Source organism: Pseudophryne corroboree, chromosome 4 (genome assembly GCF_028390025.1).
Source record: "Pseudophryne corroboree isolate aPseCor3 chromosome 4, aPseCor3.hap2, whole genome shotgun sequence".
Taxonomy (NCBI): domain Eukaryota; kingdom Metazoa; phylum Chordata; class Amphibia; order Anura; family Myobatrachidae; genus Pseudophryne; species Pseudophryne corroboree.
This window is the reverse complement of record NC_086447.1, coordinates 18021087-18037225: the sequence shown is the minus strand read 5'-3', so window position 1 is coordinate 18037225 and position 16139 is coordinate 18021087. Positions and strand designations below refer to the sequence as shown.

At 36.6% G+C, this 16139-nt stretch overlaps 11 non-coding genes across 11 annotated transcripts; 7 read left to right on the top strand and 4 right to left on the bottom strand.

Moving 5' to 3' along the window:
* Positions 1 to 1642: 1642 nt before the first annotated feature.
* On the bottom strand, positions 1643 to 1716 carry TRNAN-GUU (transfer RNA asparagine (anticodon GUU)). The gene has a single exon. It is a non-coding gene; the product is annotated as a tRNA-Asn (tRNA).
* Positions 1717 to 1902: 186 nt separating this feature from the next.
* On the top strand, positions 1903 to 1974 carry TRNAM-CAU (transfer RNA methionine (anticodon CAU)). The gene has a single exon. It is a non-coding gene; the product is annotated as a tRNA-Met (tRNA).
* An 836-nt stretch (positions 1975 to 2810) lies between these two features.
* On the bottom strand, positions 2811 to 2884 carry TRNAN-GUU (transfer RNA asparagine (anticodon GUU)). The gene has a single exon. It is a non-coding gene; the product is annotated as a tRNA-Asn (tRNA).
* A 1349-nt stretch (positions 2885 to 4233) lies between these two features.
* On the top strand, positions 4234 to 4305 carry TRNAM-CAU (transfer RNA methionine (anticodon CAU)). Its single transcript has one exon. It is a non-coding gene; the product is annotated as a tRNA-Met (tRNA).
* An 837-nt stretch (positions 4306 to 5142) lies between these two features.
* Positions 5143 to 5216, bottom strand: TRNAN-GUU (transfer RNA asparagine (anticodon GUU)). Its single transcript has one exon. It is a non-coding gene; the product is annotated as a tRNA-Asn (tRNA).
* Positions 5217 to 5402: 186 nt separating this feature from the next.
* TRNAM-CAU (transfer RNA methionine (anticodon CAU)) lies at positions 5403 to 5474 on the top strand. Its single transcript has one exon. It is a non-coding gene; the product is annotated as a tRNA-Met (tRNA).
* Positions 5475 to 7736: 2262 nt separating this feature from the next.
* Positions 7737 to 7808, top strand: TRNAM-CAU (transfer RNA methionine (anticodon CAU)). Its single transcript has one exon. It is a non-coding gene; the product is annotated as a tRNA-Met (tRNA).
* A 2257-nt stretch (positions 7809 to 10065) lies between these two features.
* On the top strand, positions 10066 to 10137 carry TRNAM-CAU (transfer RNA methionine (anticodon CAU)). The gene has a single exon. It is a non-coding gene; the product is annotated as a tRNA-Met (tRNA).
* Positions 10138 to 13570: 3433 nt separating this feature from the next.
* On the top strand, positions 13571 to 13642 carry TRNAM-CAU (transfer RNA methionine (anticodon CAU)). Its single transcript has one exon. It is a non-coding gene; the product is annotated as a tRNA-Met (tRNA).
* An 836-nt stretch (positions 13643 to 14478) lies between these two features.
* On the bottom strand, positions 14479 to 14552 carry TRNAN-GUU (transfer RNA asparagine (anticodon GUU)). Its single transcript has one exon. It is a non-coding gene; the product is annotated as a tRNA-Asn (tRNA).
* Positions 14553 to 14734: 182 nt separating this feature from the next.
* Positions 14735 to 14806, top strand: TRNAM-CAU (transfer RNA methionine (anticodon CAU)). Its single transcript has one exon. It is a non-coding gene; the product is annotated as a tRNA-Met (tRNA).
* Positions 14807 to 16139: the final 1333 nt, after the last annotated feature.

Here is a 16139-nt window from a genome sequence, read left to right as displayed (position 1 = left end):
TCACCTGGTTTTCACATTAAACAGATTCCCACTTGAGAAAGCAGCAAGGATGCAGTGAGGTTTATGTTTCCTGGTGTCAACCTGTATTATTTCAGTGGACATTGTAATGAGGATGCATCTTGCTGCCTTTCCAATGAAGCAAGTTTTAATCAGTAATAGGTGAAAAACCATTCCTACAAAGGTGTTAATCAGAGACATGGCTTTGTGGACACTTTTCAGAGAGCAAATGTGTTAGCATAAAAATAAAGCCATAAAATGGAGAGCTGATTAATCACTCAATTGGATTTCTCTGCCTGCATATTTTTTTTTCTCTGCAACCCCAATGCTAAATTGTGCTTCCTGTTTTTTATAAAATGACTTAATCAAATATGACTCTGATTGCATCAGAGAAGGCCAGGTACCTTACACCATAAAAGGTGGTTTGAAATTTTGACTTGTCTACTTAAAGATCAGCAAAATTTGATCACAAGGTCAATTACATCCCTGGGTGGGATTGAACCACCAAGCTTTCGGTTAACAGCCAAATGCGCTAACCGATTGCGCCACAGAGACAGCTTGCAAAAGCTTGTACTGACAAAGGCTAAAAGCATTCATCTAGAAAGTTTCCTAGAAAAAGGTTGAAAAGGCAATAATCTGGAGAGTTTTGCAAGATTTTTCTTCCATTGACCAACGAAGAAACACATTGGTACTTTCACATGATGAGTGAGTACTTCAGGATCTCCAACACTTACATGAGCAGCAGAGTGGCGCAACGGAAGCGTGCTGGGCACATAACCCAGAGGTTGGTGAATCGAAACCATCCTCTGCTATGTGCACTTATTTTTTTTGTTAATTAAATTCTTCCAAAACTGGAATTGATATTTTGACTCTTTTATTTTTACTTAAAGTACAATAACTTTTAACATTTTAATTTGTTTTAGTGTATTGACAGCATTGTTTTCTTTCAGAAATCCACTTAATTTTCTTTACCCTATTACTGAAATGGTAATTGACAAAAACAAGCTACATTGTCACCAGAAGAGCAATGCAAAATGTACAATTGATATTTCAAAATCATCTTTCCAGCTTGAATTTCAATGATGCATTGGGGCAACGATTTTGTGAGAAACATCTTCACCCTTAAAGAAAGATTTTCTTAACTTCTTACCTGTGTGCTGATTAGATATCACCTGGTTTTCACATTAAACAGATTCACACTTGAGAAAGCAGCAAGGATGCAGTGAGGTTTATGTTTCCTGGTGTCAACCTGTATTATTTCAATGGACATTGTAATGAGGATGCATCTTGCTGCCTTTCCAATGAAGCAAGTTTTAATCAGTAATAGGTGAAAAACCATTCCTACAAAGGTGTTAATCAGAGACTTGGCTTTGTGGACACTTTTCAGAGAGCAAATGTGTTAGCATAAAAATAAAGCCATAAAATGGAGAGCTGATTAATCACTCAATTGGATTTCTCTGCCTGCATAATTTTTTTTCTCTGCAACCCCATGCTAAATTGTGCTTCCTGTTTTTTATAAAATGACTTAATCAAATCTGACTCTGATTGCATCAGAGAAGGCAAGGTACCCTACACTATAAGAGGTGGTTTGAAATTTTGACTTGTCTACTTAAAGATCACCAAAATTTGATCACAAGGTCAATTACGTCCCCGGGTGGGATTGAACCACCAACCTTTCGGTTAACAGCCGAATGCGCTAACCGATTGCGCCACAGAGACAGCTTGCAAAAGCATGTACTGACAAAGGCTAAAAAGCATTCATCTAGAAAGTTTCCTAGAAAAAGTTTAAAAAGGCAATAATCTGGAGAGTTTTGCAAGATTTTTCTTCCATTGACCAACGAAGAAACACATTGGTACTTTCACATGATGAGTGTGTACTTCAGGATCTCTGACACTTACATGAGCAGCAGAGTGGCGCAGCGGAAGCGTGCTGGGCCCATAACCCAGAGGTCGGTGGATCGAAACCATCCTCTGCTATGTGCACTTATTTTTTTGTTAATTAAATTCTTCCAAAACTGGAATTGATATTTTGACTCTTTTATTTTTACTTAAAGTACAATAACTTTTAACATTTTAATTTGTTTTAATAGTATATTGACAGCATTGTTTTCTTTCAGAAATCCACTTAATTTTCTTTACCCTATTACTGAAATGGTAATTGACAAAAACAAGCTACATTGTCACCAGAAGAGCAATGCAAAATGTACAATTGATATTTCAAAATCATCTTTCCAGCTTGAATTTCAATGATGCATTGGGGCAACGATTTTGTGAGAAACATCTTCACCCTTAAAGAAAGATTTTCTTAACTTCTTACCTGTGTGCTGATTAGATATCACCTGGTTTTCACATTAAACGGATTCCCACTTGAGAAAGCAGCAAGGATGCAGTGAGGTTTATGTTTCCTGGTGTCAACCTGTATTATTTCAGTGGACATTGTAATGAGGGTGCATCTTGCTGCCTTTCCAATGAAGCAAGTTTTAATCAGTAATAGGTGAAAAACCATTCCTACAAAGGTGTTAATCAGAGACTTGGCTTTGTGGACACTTTTCAGAGAGCAAATGTGTTAGCATAAAAATAAAGCCATAAAATGGAGAGCTGATTAATCACTCAATTGGATTTCTCTGCCTGCATAATTTTTTTTCTCTGCAACCCCAATGCTAAATTGTGCTTCCTGTTTTTTATAAAATGACTTAATCAAATATGACTCTGATTGCATCAGAGAAGGCCAGGTACCCTACACCATAAAAGGTGGTTTGAAATTTTGACTTGTCTACTTAAAGATCACCAAAATTTGATCACAAGGTCAATTACGTCCTTGGGTGGGATTGAACCACCAACCTTTCGGTTAACAGCCGAATGCGCTAACCGATTGCGCCACAGAGACAGCTTGCAAAAGCATGTACTGACAAAGGCTAAAAAGCATTCATCTAGAAAGTTTCCTAGAAAAAGGTTAAAAAGGCAATAATCTGGAGAGTTTTGCAAGATTTTTCTTCCATTGACCAACGAAGAAACACATTGGTACTTTCACATGATGAGTGAGTACTTCAGGATCTCTGACACTTACATGAGCAGCAGAGTGGCGCAGCGTAAGCGTGCTGGGCACATAACCCAGAGGTTGGTGGATCGAAACCATCCTCTGCTATGTGCACTTATTTTTTTGTTAATTAAATTCTTCCAAAACTGGAATTGATATTTTGACTCTTTTATTTTTACTTAAAGTACAATAACTTTTAACATTTTAATTTGTTTTAGTGTATTGACAGCATTGTTTTCTTTCAGAAATCCACTTAATTTTCTTTACCCTATTACTGAAATGGTAATTGACAAAAACAAGCTACATTGTCACCAGAAGAGCAATGCAAAATGTACAATTGATATTTCAAAATCATCTTTCCAGCTTGAATTTCAATGATGCATTGGGGCAACGATTTTGTGAGAAACATCTTCACCCTTAAAGAAAGATTTTCTTAACTTCTTACCTGTGTGCTGATTAGATATCACCTGGTTTTCACATTAAACAGATTCCCACTTGAGAAAGCAGCAAGGATGCAGTGAGGTTTATGTTTCCTGGTGTCAACCTGTATTATTTCAATGGACATTGTAATGAGGATGCATCTTGCTGCCTTTCCAATGAAGCAAGTTTTAATCAGTAATAGGTGAAAAACCATTCCTACAAAGGTGTTAATCAGAGACTTGGCTTTGTGGACACTTTTCAGAGAGCAAATGTGTTAGCATAAAAATAAAGCCATAAAATGGAGAGCTGATTAATCACTCAATTGGATTTCTCTGCCTGCATAATTTTTTTTCTCTGCAACCCCATGCTAAATTGTGCTTCCTGTTTTTTATAAAATGACTTAATCAAATCTGACTCTGATTGCATCAGAGAAGGCCAGGTACCCTACACTATAAGAGGTGGTTTGAAATTTTGACTTGTCTACTTAAAGATCACCAAAATTTGATTACAAGGTCAATTACGTCCCTGGGTGGGATTGAACCACCAACCTTTCGGTTAACACCTGAATGCGCTAACCGATTGCACCACAGAGACAACTTGCAAAAGCATGTACTAACAAAGGCTAAAAAGCATTCATCTAGAAAGTTTCCTAGAAAAAGGTTAAAAGGCAATAATCTGGAGAGTTTTGCAAGATTTTTCTTCCATTGACCAAAGAAGAAACACATTGGTACTTTCACATGATGAGTGAGTACTTCAGGATCTCTGGAACTTACATGAGCAGCAGAGTGGCGCAGCGGAAGCGTGCTGGGCCCATAACCCAGAGGTCGGTGGATCGAAACCATCCTCTGCTATGTGCACTTATTTTTTTGTTAATTAAATTCTTCCAAAACTGGAATTGATATTTTGACTCTTTTATTTTTACTTAAAGTACAATAACTTTTAACATTTTAATTTGTTTTAATAGTATATTGACAGCATTGTTTTTTTTTTCAGAAATCCACTTAATTTTCTTTACCCTATTACTGAAATGGTAATTGACAAAAACAAGCTACATTGTCACCAGAAGAGCAATGCAAAATGTACAATTGATATTTCAAAATCATCTTTCCATTTTGAATTTCAATGATGCATTGGGGCAACGATTTTGTGAGAAACATCTTCACCCTTAAAGAAAGATTTTCTTAACTTCTTACCTGTGTGCTGATTAGATATCACCTGGTTTTCACATTAAACAGATTCCCACTTGAGAAAGCAGCAAGGATGCAGTGAGGTTTATGTTTCCTGGTGTCAACCTGTATTATTTCAGTGGACATTGTAATGAGGATGCATCTTGCTGCCTTTCCAATGAAGCAAGTTTTAATCAGTAATAGGTGAAAAACCATTCCTACAAAGGTGTTAATCAGAGACTTGGCTTTGTGGACACTTTTCAGAGAGCAAATGTGTTAGCATAAAAATAAAGCCATAAAATGGAGAGCTGATTAATCACTCAATTGGATTTCTCTGCCTGCATAATTTTTTTTCTCTGCAACCCCATGCTAAATTGTGCTTCCTGTTTTTTATAAAATGACTTAATCAAATCTGACTCTGATTGCATCAGAGAAGGCCAGGTACCCTACACTATAAGAGGTGGTTTGAAATTTTGACTTGTCTACTTAAAGATCACCAAAATTTGATCACAAGGTCAATTACGTCCCCGGGTGGGATTGAACCACCAACCTTTCGGTTAACAGCCGAATGCGCTAACCGATTGCGCCACAGAGACAGCTTGCAAAAGCATGTACTGACAAAGGCTAAAAAGCATTCATCTAGAAAGTTTCCTAGAAAAAGTTTAAAAAGGCAATAATCTGGAGAGTTTTGCAAGATTTTTCTTCCATTGACCAACGAAGAAACACATTGGTACTTTCACATGATGAGTGAGTACTTCAGGATCTCTGACACTTACATGAGCAGCAGAGTGGCGCAGCGGAAGCGTGCTGGGCCCATAACCCAGAGGTCGGTGGATCGAAACCATCCTCTGCTATGTGCACTTATTTTTTTGTTAATTAAATTCTTCCAAAACTGGAATTGATATTTTGACTCTTTTATTTTTACTTAAAGTACAATAACTTTTAACATTTTAATTTGTTTTAATAGTATATTGACAGCATTGTTTTCTTTCAGAAATCCACTTAATTTTCTTTACCCTATTACTGAAATGGTAATTGACAAAAACAAGCTACATTGTCACCAGAAGAGCAATGCAAAATGTACAATTGATATTTCAAAATCATCTTTCCAGCTTGAATTTCAATGATGCATTGGGGCAACGATTTTGTGAGAAACATCTTCACCCTTAAAGAAAGATTTTCTTAACTTCTTACCTGTGTGCTGATTAGATATCACCTGGTTTTCACATTAAACAGATTCCCACTTGAGAAAGCAGCAAGGATGCAGTGAGGTTTATGTTTCCTGGTGTCAACCTGTATTATTTCAGTGGACATTGTAATGAGGATGCATCTTGCTGCCTTTCCAATGAAGCAAGTTTTAATCAGTAATAGGTGCAAAACCATTCCTACAAAGGTGTTAATCAGAGACTTGGCTTTGTGGACACTTTTCAGAGAGCAAATGTGTTAGCATAAAAATAAAGCCATAAAATGGAGAGCTGATTAATCACTCAATTGGATTTCTCTGCCTGCATAATTTTTTTTCTCTGCAACCCCATGCTAAATTGTGCTTCCTGTTTTTTATAAAATGACTTAATCAAATCTGACTCTGATTGCATCAGAGAAGGCCAGGTACCCTACACTATAAGAGGTGGTTTGAAATTTTGACTTGTCTACTTAAAGATCAGCAAAATTTGATCACAAGGTCAATTACGTCCCTGGGTGGTATTGAACCTCCAGCCTTTCGGTTAACAGCCAAATGCTCTAACCGATTGCACCACAGAGACAACTTGCAAAAGCATGTACTAACAAAGGCTAAAAAGCATTCATCTAGAAAGTTTCCTAGAAAAAGGTTAAAAAGGCAATAATCTGGAGAGTTTTGCAAGATTTTTCTTCCATTGACCAACGAAGAAACACATTGGTACTTTCACATGATGAGTGAGTACTTCAGGATCTCTGGCACTTACATGAGCAGCAGAGTGGCGCAGCGGAAGCGTGCTGGGCCCATAACCCTGAGGTTGGTGGATCGAAACTATCCTCTGCTATGTGCACTTATTTTTTTGTTAATTAAATTCTTCCAAAACTGGAATTGATATTTTGACTCTTTTATTTTTACTTAAAGTACAATAACTTTTAACATTTTAATTTGTTTTAATAGTATATTGACAGCATTGTTTTCTTTCAGAAATCCACTTAATTTTCTTTACCCTATTACTGAAATGGTAATTGATAAAAACAAGCTACATTGTCACCAGAAGAGCAATGCAAAATGTACAATTGATATTTCAAAATCATCTTTCCATCTTGAATTTCAATGATGCATTGGGGCAACAATTTTGTGAGAAACATCTTCACCCTTAAAGAAAGATTTTCTTAACTTCTTACCTGTGTGCTGATTAGATATCACCTGGTTTTCACATTAAATAGATTCCCACTTGAGAAAGCAGCAAGGATGCAGTGAGGTTTATGTTTCCTGGTGTCAACCTGTATTATTTCAGTGGACATTGTAATGAGGATGCATCTTGCTGCCTTTCCAATGAAGCAAGTTTTAATCAGTAATACGTGAAAAACCATTCCTACAAAGGTGTTAATCAGAGACTTGGCTTTGTGGACACTTTTCAGAGAGCAAATGTGTTAGCATAAAAATAAAGCCATAAAATGGAGAGCTTATTAATCACTCAATTGGATTTCTCTGCCTGCATAATTTTTTTTCTCTGCAACCCCATGCTAAATTGTGCTTCCTGTTTTTTATAAAATGACTTAATCAAATCTGACTCTGATTGCATCAGAGAAGGCCAGGTACCCTACACTATAAGAGGTGGTTTGAAATTTTGACTTGTCTACTTAAAGATCACCAAAATTTGATCACAAGGTCAATTACGTCCCCGGGTGGGATTGAACCTCCAACTTTTCGGTTAACAGCCGAATGCGCTAACCGATTGCGCCACAGAGACAGCTTGCAAAAGCATGTACTGACAAAGGCTAAAAAGCATTCATTTAGAAAGTTTCCTAGAAAAAGTTTAAAAAGGCAATAATCTGGAGAGTTTTGCAAGATTTTTCTTCCATTGACCAACGAAGAAACACATTGGTACTTTCACATGATGAGTGAGTACTTCAGGATCTCTGGCACTTACATGAGCAGCAGAGTGGCGCAGCGGAAGCGTGCTGGGCCCATAACCCAGAGGTCGGTGGATCGAAACCATCCTCTGCTATGTGCACTTATTTTTTTGTTAATTAAATTCTTCCAAAACTGGAATTGATATTTTGACTCTTTTATTTTTACTTAAAGTACAATAACTTTTAACATTTTAATTTGTTTTAATAGTATATTGACAGCATTGTTTTTTTTTCAGAAATCCACTTAATTTTCTTTACCCTATTACTGAAATGGTAATTGACAAAAACAAGCTACATTGTCACCAGAAGAGCAATGCAAAATGTACAATTGATATTTCAAAATCATCTTTCCATTTTGAATTTCAATGATGCATTGGGGCAACGATTTTGTGAGAAACATCTTCACCCTTAAAGAAAGATTTTCTTAACTTCTTACCTGTGTGCTGATTAGATATCACCTGGTTTTCACATTAAACAGATTCCCACTTGAGAAAGCAGCAAGGATGCAGTGAGGTTTATGTTTCCTGGTGTCAACCTGTATTATTTCAGTGGACATTGTAATGAGGATGCATCTTGCTGCCTTTCCAATGAAGCAAGTTTTAATCAGTAATAGGTGAAAAACCATTCCTACAAAGGTGTTAATCAGAGACTTGGCTTTGTGGACACTTTTCAGAGAGCAAATGTGTTAGCATAAAAATAAAGCCATAAAATGGAGAGCTGATTAATCACTCAATTGGATTTCTCTGCCTGCATAATTTTTTTTCTCTGCAACCCCATGCTAAATTGTGCTTCCTGTTTTTTATAAAATGACTTAATCAAATCTGACTCTGATTGCATCAGAGAAGGCCAGGTACCCTACACTATAAGAGGTGGTTTGAAATTTTGACTTGTCTACTTAAAGATCAGCAAAAATTGATCACAAGGTCAATTACGTCCCTGGGTGGTATTGAACCACCAGCCTTTCGGTTAACAGCCAAATGCTCTAACCGATTGCACCACAGAGACAACTTGCAAAAGCATGTACTAACAAAGGCTAAAAAGCATTCATCTAGAAAGTTTCCTAGAAAAAGGTTAAAAAGGCAATAATCTGGAGAGTTTTGCAAGATTTTTCTTCCATTAACCAACGAAGAAACACATTGGTACTTTCACATGATGAGTGAGTACTTCAGGATCTCTGGCACTTACATGAGCAGCAGAGTGGCGCAGCGGAAGCGTGCTGGGCCCATAACCCTGAGGTCGGTGGATCGAAACCATCCTCTGCTATGTGCACTTATTTTTTTGTTAATTAAATTCTTCCAAAACTGGAATTGATATTTTGACTCTTTTATTTTTACTTAAAGTACAATAACTTTTAACATTTTAATTTGTTTTCATAGTATATTGACAGCATTGTTTTCTTTCAGAAATCCACTTAATTTTCTTTACCCTATTACTGAAATGGTAATTGACAAAAACAAGCTACATTGTCACCAGAAGAGCAATGCAAAATGTACAATTGATATTTCAAAATCATCTTTCCATCTTGAATTTCAATGATGCATTGGGGCAACGATTTTGTGAGAAACATCTTCACGCTTAAAGAAAGATTTTCTAAACTTCTTACCTGTGTGCTGATTAGATATCACCTGGTTTTCACATTAAACAGATTCCCACTTGAGAAAGCAGCAAGGATGCAGTGAGGTTTATGTTTCCTGGTGTCAACCTGTATTATTTCAGTGGACATTGTAATGAGGATGCATCTTGCTGCCTTTCCAATGAAGCAAGTTTTAATCAGTAATAGGTGAAAAACCATTCCTACAAAGGTGTTAATCAGAGACTTGGCTTTGTGGACACTTTTCAGAGAGCAAATGTGTTAGCATAAAAATAAAGCCATAAAATGGAGAGCTGATTAATCACTTAATTGGATTTCTCTGCCTGCATAATTTTTTTTCTCTGCAACCCCATGCTAAATTGTGCTTCCTGTTTTTTATAAAATGACTTAATCAAATCTGACTGCATCAGAGAAGGCCAGGTACCCTACACTATAAGAGGTGGTTTGAAATTTTGACTTGTCTACTTAAAGATCACCAAAATTTGATCACAAGGTCAATTACATCCCTGGGTGTGATTGAACCACCAACCTTTCGGTTAACAGCCAAATGCGCTAACCGATTGCGCCACAGAGACAGCTTGCAAAAGCATGTGCTGACAAAGACTAAAAAGCATTCATCTAGAAAGTTTCCTAGAAAAAGGTTAAAAAGGCAATAATCTGGAGAGTTTTGCAAGATTTTTCTTCCATTGACCAACGAAGAAACACATTGGTACTTTCACATGATGAGTGAGTACTTCAGGATCTCTGACAATTATGTGAGCAGCAGAGTGGCGCAGCGGAAGCGTGCTGGGCCCATAACCCAGAGGTCGGTGGATCGAAACCATCCTCTGCTATGTGCACTTATTTTTTTGTTAATTAAATTCTTCCAAAACTGGAATTGATATTTTGACTCTTTTATTTTTACTTAAAGTACAATAACTTTTAACATTTTAATTTGTTTTAATAGTATATTGACAGCATTGTTTTCTTTCAGAAATCCACTTAATTTTCTTTACCCTATTACTGAAATGGTAATTGACAAAAACAAGCTACATTGTCACCAGAAGAGCAATGCAAAATGTACAATTGATATTTCAAAATCATCTTTCCAGCTTGAATTTCAATGATGCATTGGGGCAACGATTTTGTGAGAAACATCTTCACCCTTAAAGAAAGATTTTATTAACTTCTTACCTGTGTGCTGATTAGATATCACCTGGTTTTCACATTAAACAGATTCCCACTTGAGAAAGCAGCAAGGATGCAGTGAGGTTTATGTTTCCTGGTGTCAACCTGTATTATTTCAGTGGACATTGTAATGAGGATGCATCTTGCTGCCTTTCCAATGAAGCAAGTTTTAATCAGTAATAGGTGAAAAAACATTCCAACAAAGGTGTTAATCAGAGACTTGGCTTTGTGGACACTTTTCAGAGAGCAAATGTGTTAGCATAAAAATAAAGCCATAAAATGGAGAGCTGATTATTTACACTCAATTGGATTTCTCTGCCTGCATAATTTTTTTTCTCTGCAACCCCATGCTAAATTGTGCTTCCTGTTTTTTATAAAATGACTTAATCAAATCTGACTCTGATTGCATCAGAGAAGGCCAGATACCCTACACTATAAGAGGTGGTTTGAAATTTTGACTTGTCTACTTAAAGATCACCAAAATTTGATCACAAGGTCAATTACGTCCCTGGGTGTGATTGAACCACCAACCTTTCGGTTAACAGCCGAATGCGCTAACCGATTGCGCCACAGAGACAGCTTGCAAAAGCATGTGCTGACAAAGGCTAAAAAGCATTTATCTAGAAAGTTTCCTAGAAAAAAAGGTTAAAAAGGCAATAATCTGGAGAGTTTTGCAAGATTTTTCTTCCATTGACCAACGAAGAAACACATTGGTACTTTCACATGATGAGTGAGTACTTCAGGATCTCTGGCACTTACATGAGCAGCAGAGTGGCGCAGCGGAAGCGTGCTGGGCACATAACCCAGAGGTCGGTGGATCGAAACCATCCTCTGCTATGTGCACTTATTTTTTTGTTAATTAAATTCTTCCAAAACTGGAATTGATATTTTGACTCTTTTATTTTTACTTAAAGTACAATAACTTTTAACATTTTAATTTGTTTTAATAGTATATTGACAGCATTGTTTTCTTTCAGAAATCCACTTAATTTTCTTTACCCTATTACTGAAATGGTAATTGACAAAAACAAGCTACATTGTCACCAGAAGAGCAATGCAAAATGTACAATTGATATTTCAAAATCATCTTTCCAGCTTGAATTTCAATGATGCATTGGGGCAACGATTTTGTGAGAAACATCTTCACCCTTAAAGAAAGATTTTATTAACTTCTTACCTGTGTGCTGATTAGATATCACCTGGTTTTCACATTAAACAGATTCCCACTTGAGAAAGCAGCAAGGATGCAGTGAGGTTTATGTTTCCTGGTGTCAACCTGTATTATTTCAGTGGACATTGTAATGAGGATGCATCTTGCTGCCTTTCCAATGAAGCAAGTTTTAATCAGTAATAGGTGCAAAACCATTCCTACAAAGGTGTTAATCAGAGACTTGGCTTTGTGGACACTTTTCAGAGAGCAAATGTGTTAGCATAAAAATAAAGCCATAAAATGGAGAGCTGATTAATCACTCAATTGGATTTCTCTGCCTGCATAATTTTTTTTCTCTGCAACCCCATGCTAAATTGTGCTTCCTGTTTTTTATAAAATGACTTAATCAAATCTGACTCTGATTGCATCAGAGAAGGCCAGGTACCCTACACTATAAGAGGTGGTTTGAAATTTTGACTTGTCTACTTAAAGATCAGCAAAATTTGATCACAAGGTCAATTACGTCCCTGGGTGGTATTGAACCACCAGCCTTTCGGTTAACAGCCAAATGCTCTAACCGATTGCACCACAGAGACAACTTGCAAAAGCATGTACTAACAAAGGCTAAAAAGCATTCATCTAGAAAGTTTCCTAGAAAAAGGTTAAAAAGGCAATAATCTGGAGAGTTTTGCAAGATTTTTCTTCCATTGACCAACGAAGAAACACATTGGTACTTTCAAATGATGAGTGAGTACTTCAGGATCTCTGGCAATTACATGAGCAGCAGAGTGGCGCAGCGGAAGCGTGCTGGGCCCATAACCCTGAGGTCGGTGGATCGAAACTATCCTCTGCTATGTGCACTTATTTTTTTGTTAATTAAATTCTTCCAAAACTGGAATTGATATTTTGACTCTTTTATTTTTACTTAAAGTACAATAACTTTTAACATTTTAATTTGTTTTAATAGTATATTGACAGCATTGTTTTCTTTCAGAAATCCACTTAATTTTCTTTACCCTATTACTGAAATGGTAATTGATAAAAACAAGCTACATTGTCACCAGAAGAGCAATGCAAAATGTACAATTGATATTTCAAAATCATCTTTCCATCTTGAATTTCAATGATGCATTGGGGCAACAATTTTGTGAGAAACATCTTCACCCTTAAAGAAAGATTTTCTTAACTTCTTACCTGTGTGCTGATTAGATATCACCTGGTTTTCACATTAAATAGATTCCCACTTGAGAAAGCAGCAAGGATGCAGTGAGGTTTATGTTTCCTGGTGTCAACCTGTATTATTTCAGTGGACATTGTAATGAGGATGCATCTTGCTGCCTTTCCAATGAAGCAAGTTTTAATCAGTAATACGTGAAAAACCATTCCTACAAAGGTGTTAATCAGAGACTTGGCTTTGTGGACACTTTTCAGAGAGCAAATGTGTTAGCATAAAAATAAAGCCATAAAATGGAGAGCTTATTAATCACTCAATTGGATTTCTCTGCCTGCATAATTTTTTTTCTCTGCAACCCCATGCTAAATTGTGCTTCCTGTTTTTTATAAAATGACTTAATCAAATCTGACTCTGATTGCATCAGAGAAGGCCAGGTACCCTACACTATAAGAGGTGGTTTGAAATTTTGACTTGTCTACTTAAAGATCACCAAAATTTGATCACAAGGTCAATTACGTCCCCGGGTGGGATTGAACCTCCAACTTTTCGGTTAACAGCCGAATGCGCTAACCGATTGCGCCACAGAGACAGCTTGCAAAAGCATGTACTGACAAAGGCTAAAAAGCATTCATTTAGAAAGTTTCCTAGAAAAAGTTTAAAAAGGCAATAATCTGGAGAGTTTTGCAAGATTTTTCTTCCATTGACCAACGAAGAAACACATTGGTACTTTCACATGATGAGTGAGTACTTCAGGATCTCTGGCACTTACATGAGCAGCAGAGTGGCGCAGCGGAAGCGTGCTGGGCCCATAACCCAGAGGTCGGTGGATCGAAACCATCCTCTGCTATGTGCACTTATTTTTTTGTTAATTAAATTCTTCCAAAACTGGAATTGATATTTTGACTCTTTTATTTTTACTTAAAGTACAATAACTTTTAACATTTTAATTTGTTTTAATAGTATATTGACAGCATTGTTTTTTTTTCAGAAATCCACTTAATTTTCTTTACCCTATTACTGAAATGGTAATTGACAAAAACAAGCTACATTGTCACCAGAAGAGCAATGCAAAATGTACAATTGATATTTCAAAATCATCTTTCCATTTTGAATTTCAATGATGCATTGGGGCAACGATTTTGTGAGAAACATCTTCACCCTTAAAGAAAGATTTTCTTAACTTCTTACCTGTGTGCTGATTAGATATCACCTGGTTTTCACATTAAACAGATTCCCACTTGAGAAAGCAGCAAGGATGCAGTGAGGTTTATGTTTCCTGGTGTCAACCTGTATTATTTCAGTGGACATTGTAATGAGGATGCATCTTGCTGCCTTTCCAATGAAGCAAGTTTTAATCAGTAATAGGTGAAAAACCATTCCTACAAAGGTGTTAATCAGAGACTTGGCTTTGTGGACACTTTTCAGAGAGCAAATGTGTTAGCATAAAAATAAAGCCATAAAATGGAGAGCTGATTAATCACTCAATTGGATTTCTCTGCCTGCATAATTTTTTTTCTCTGCAACCCCATGCTAAATTGTGCTTCCTGTTTTTTATAAAATGACTTAATCAAATCTGACTCTGATTGCATCAGAGAAGGCCAGGTACCCTACACTATAAGAGGTGGTTTGAAATTTTGACTTGTCTACTTAAAGATCACCAAAATTTGATCACAAGGTCAATTACGTCCCCGGGTGGGATTGAACCACCAACCTTTCGGTTAACAGCCGAATGCGCTAACCGATTGCGCCACAGAGACAGCTTGCAAAAGCATGTACTGACAAAGGCTAAAAAGCATTCATCTAGAAAGTTTCCTAGAAAAAGTTTAAAAAGGCAATAATCTGGAGAGTTTTGCAAGATTTTTCTTCCATTGACCAACGAAGAAACACATTGGTACTTTCACATGATGAGTGAGTACTTCAGGATCTCTGACACATGAGCAGCAGAGTGGCGCAGCGGAAGCGTGCTGGGCCCATAACCCAGAGGTCGGTGGATCGAAACCATCCTCTGCTATGTGCACTTATTTTTTTGTTAATTAAATTCTTCCAAAACTGGAATTGATATTTTGACTCTTTTATTTTTACTTAAAGTACAATAACTTTTAACATTTTAATTTGTTTTAATAGTATATTGACAGCATTGTTTTCTTTCAGAAATCCACTTAATTTTCTTTACCCTATTACTGAAATGGTAATTGACAAAAACAAGCTACATTGTCACCAGAAGAGCAATGCAAAATGTACAATTGATATTTCAAAATCATCTTTCCAGCTTGAATTTCAATGATGCATTGGGGCAACGATTTTGTGAGAAACATCTTCACCCTTAAAGAAAGATTTTCTTAACTTCTTACCTGTGTGCTGATTAGATATCACCTGGTTTTCACATTAAACAGATTCCCACTTGAGAAAGCAGCAAGGATGCAGTGAGGTTTATGTTTCCTGGTGTCAACCTGTATTATTTCAGTGGACATTGTAATGAGGATGCATCTTGCTGCCTTTCCAATGAAGCAAGTTTTAATCAGTAATAGGTGCAAAACCATTCCTACAAAGGTGTTAATCAGAGACTTGGCTTTGTGGACACTTTTCAGAGAGCAAATGTGTTAGCATAAAAATAAAGCCATAAAATGGAGAGCTGATTAATCACTCAATTGGATTTCTCTGCCTGCATAATTTTTTTTCTCTGCAACCCCATGCTAAATTGTGCTTCCTGTTTTTTATAAAATGACTTAATCAAATCTGACTCTGATTGCATCAGAGAAGGCCAGGTACCCTACACTATAAGAGGTGGTTTGAAATTTTGACTTGTCTACTTAAAGATCAGCAAAATTTGATCACAAGGTCAATTACGTCCCTGGGTGGTATTGAACCACCAGCCTTTCGGTTAACAGCCAAATGCTCTAACCGATTGCACCACAGAGACAACTTGCAAAAGCATGTACTAACAAAGGCTAAAAAGCATTCATCTAGAAAGTTTCCTAGAAAAAGGTTAAAAAGGCAATAATCTGGAGAGTTTTGCAAGATTTTTCTTCCATTAACCAACGAAGAAACACATTGGTACTTTCACATGATGAGTGAGTACTTCAGGATCTCTGGCACTTACATGAGCAGCAGAGTGGCGCAGCGGAAGCGTGCTGGGCCCATAACCCTGAGGTCGGTGGATCGAAACCATCCTCTGCTATGTGCACTTATTTTTTTGTTAATTAAATTCTTCCAAAACTGGAATTGATATTTTGACTCTTTTATTTTTACTTAAAGTACAATAACTTTTAACATTTTAATTTGTTTTAATAGTATATTGACAGCATTGTTTTCTTTCAGAAATCCACTTAATTTTCTTTACCCTA